This window comes from Hesperophylax consimilis, chromosome 19 (genome assembly GCF_061612785.1).
Source record: "Hesperophylax consimilis isolate HC1 chromosome 19, BYU_Hcon_1.0, whole genome shotgun sequence".
Lineage (NCBI taxonomy): Eukaryota > Metazoa > Arthropoda > Insecta > Trichoptera > Limnephilidae > Hesperophylax > Hesperophylax consimilis.
The window spans coordinates 3,079,585-3,082,571 of record NC_142854.1 but is presented as its reverse complement, the minus strand read 5'-3'; the positions used below and the strand labels follow the sequence as shown (position 1 = coordinate 3,082,571).

General features: G+C 33.5%; 1 non-coding gene across 1 annotated transcript; it reads left to right on the top strand.

Annotated features, from left to right (window-relative positions):
- The first annotated feature begins 235 nt into the window (after positions 1 to 235).
- On the top strand, positions 236 to 308 carry TRNAF-GAA (transfer RNA phenylalanine (anticodon GAA)). Its single transcript has one exon. It is a non-coding gene; the product is annotated as a tRNA-Phe (tRNA).
- The last annotated feature ends 2,679 nt before the right edge of the window (positions 309 to 2,987 follow it).

Genomic DNA, 2,987 nt, shown 5'->3' with positions numbered 1-2,987 from the left:
AATAATTATTAGCCTGGAACACTCATCCACATTGAAAAATCTCCTGATAAAAGATACATGACGCCAACGGGACTTGAACCCGTGTCCTTTCGATTTCCGGTCGACAGCTCTGACCACTGAGCTATGGCGGCTTATCTCTTATCCGCGAAATAATTTCAGGTGAAAAAATGTAATAAGCAGTAATTGTTGAATGAAACACTAGTATATATTAAATTATTTTGCGAATAAGAGATAAGCCGCCATAGCTCAGTGGTCAGAGCTGTCGACCGAAAATCGAAAGGACACGGGTTCAAGTCCCGTTGGCGTCATGTATCTTTTATCGGGAGATTTTTCAATGTGGATGAGTGTTTCAGGCTAATAATTTTTGCTTATAAAAATAATTATATATGTTTAAATACGTATCAACTATCAAGTGCTTTTGACAATATATTTTATTTTTTATATATTGCCGGTAACCCGGTCGTTTATTAACGTCAATGGGTTATTTTCAATCATGTTCGCTACCCGACTCACTAGACCAGTGGTTCTTAACCTTGTTGGAGGTACTGAACCCCACCCGTTTCATTTACCCGTTTCACCGAACCCTTCTTCATTGGAAAATACATAGGTGCACAAAATAAACAAAACCATTCAAACATGATTTTCACACAAAAACAAAAACATAATAATGAATATTTACTGCAAATCAGTGTGACTTCTGCTGTTGCCTTTCAGAGACCAGTTCAGATATGTGCGTCTTTACCTTGGCAAGTGCCACTTTCATGTCGTTTTGCAACAAAGTCTGTTCCTTTTCTTCGTTTTTATGTTCAGCATCCTCGAAAAGGATTGGTCGCAAAGATATGTTGTAACAAACGGTATGAAAATCTCCAGAGCTTTCTTAGAAATAAAAGGGTACGTTACCATTTGTTGACACAAAAACTTTGAGAGCGTTTTTGTTCTGAAGAATTGCTATTGAACCTGGCTCTGCTGAATTTCAATGATTTCATCGAGGTATTCATCATTGACATCTGTTGTCTCGGCACTAAAAGTGAACGGCTATCTCACCCATGCTGGATATGACTCTCTTGTTTTGAAGTATCCGTCGAGAGACTTTGCAAGCTCATCTAAGTGCGTGGCAATGCTTGCTTCAGTTTATTTTGCTTATATAATGCACTTACATAATGTTGATTGACTAGATCAGGTGTGGCGAACCTTTTTATGCCCGCGTGCCAAAAATCCTCAAATATTATTTCTAGATTGGGTGGCGTGCCCAAGCTGTAAAAAAAATTGACGAAATAGATAAAATAAAAAAAGTTTTTTTTTAAATTTTATTCATAAGCTTAAAAATTACAATAGAGTTTCATAAAAATAAAGTCATAATCAATAAATGTACATATTAGTTATTTATCAATGTGATTTTTGCTGTTGTACTCGTACATTCGATGACAAATTCTTAATATCTGGATCATATTTCGTCACTTTTAGTAACACACACGACCAACTGGATTCATCAGTCATTCTCGTTCTTGAATCCCATTTTATGAAATTCTTTTCTGAAAATAATGACTCACAAGCATATGTAGAAGAGAAAATTGATAATATTGCTCTCGCTATTTTTTTTAAATCGCTAAAGATTTCTGGAATGGCTTTCCAAGTTCTCATTATTTCTTCTTCGGCATTTTTATTATTTATGTTCCTTAATTGATCGCTTTCAATTATTTCCAAATCATTTCTCAAATCAACAATTTTTTGTTTCCATAGCGAACTCGATTGGAATTCGATAAATTGCATTTCAAATCTTATAGATTTAGCCACTCGAAAAATTAACAAAAAAAATCTCCAAATTGAGGTCATCTGCTGATAGTGTATCTGGATATAAAATAAATTTTGATATCTTTTCAAATCTCCTGAATTGTTTGAATCTTGAAGAAAACGTTGATTATTGATTGAATAACTACAGAAAATTCTTGTGTTAATTTGATTTGATCTGGCTTTTCTTCTGCAAAAAGTTTTTTGTATTTGGGAAATATTTGAAGGTGTTAGATACAACGTCACGATCAAAAATTTGTAATTTAGCTTGAAATTCTTTGATTAAATCAAACATAACAATAATTGTGTTGTTAAAGCCTTGCAATTTAATATTTAATTCATTTAAATGTAAGCACAAATCAGTAAAAAACATCAATTTTGAAAGCCATTCGAGGTCTAGTAACTCATTATATTTTTCAATGAGATTCTCATTTATTAAAAAAAGCCTAACTTCTTCCAAACACTCAACGAATCTTTGAAGAACTTTTCCACGACTTCGCACATTGTTGTACATAAGTAAGCCCTTATATACTGAGTTTACCTCATTTAACAATTCTAAAAATTTTCGTTTGTTTAATCCGCGTGCAGATATCAAATTGATCAATTTTGTTACAAGAATCATAACATCTTCCAGTGACTTAAACAACAACCCAATTCTGGTTTGAAAAAAATCAACAGAATGACTGTTACATTTGAAAAGAAAAGAAGAAAATGAACGACTGTTCAGAAATTTTTGAAACAACTGGTCAAATCAAAAAAAAATATTTTTTAAACTTAAAAATTTAAAAACAAAAATTGAGCTTGGAAATCGTTAGTGTGCCATCCAAATGATCAAACGTGCCACCTCGGGCACGCGTGCCCTAGGTTCGCCACACCTGGACTAGATGATCATTTGTGGAAAAGTGAGTGGAAGGGTTAAGTTTTTCCTTTGGGGAAGACTTAACCCGGACAACTAAATCGGAAGTTTAAAAAAATAAAAATGTTTATTTCAGCTGGACAGAGCGGTGTGTGCAATGCTCTGCCTGCCATAAAAGTTTACATTTAAGTTAATAGATAAAAAGAAAATGAATAAAGAAATAAATAAAAATAAAAATAATAAATAAAAAATGAATACATTGATGAGCACATTAGGACTTTATGGTGGATTGAGTGAAATTCTCCATCTCTGGTGTAGAGGCGCTCCCTGCCACTGGGCAACG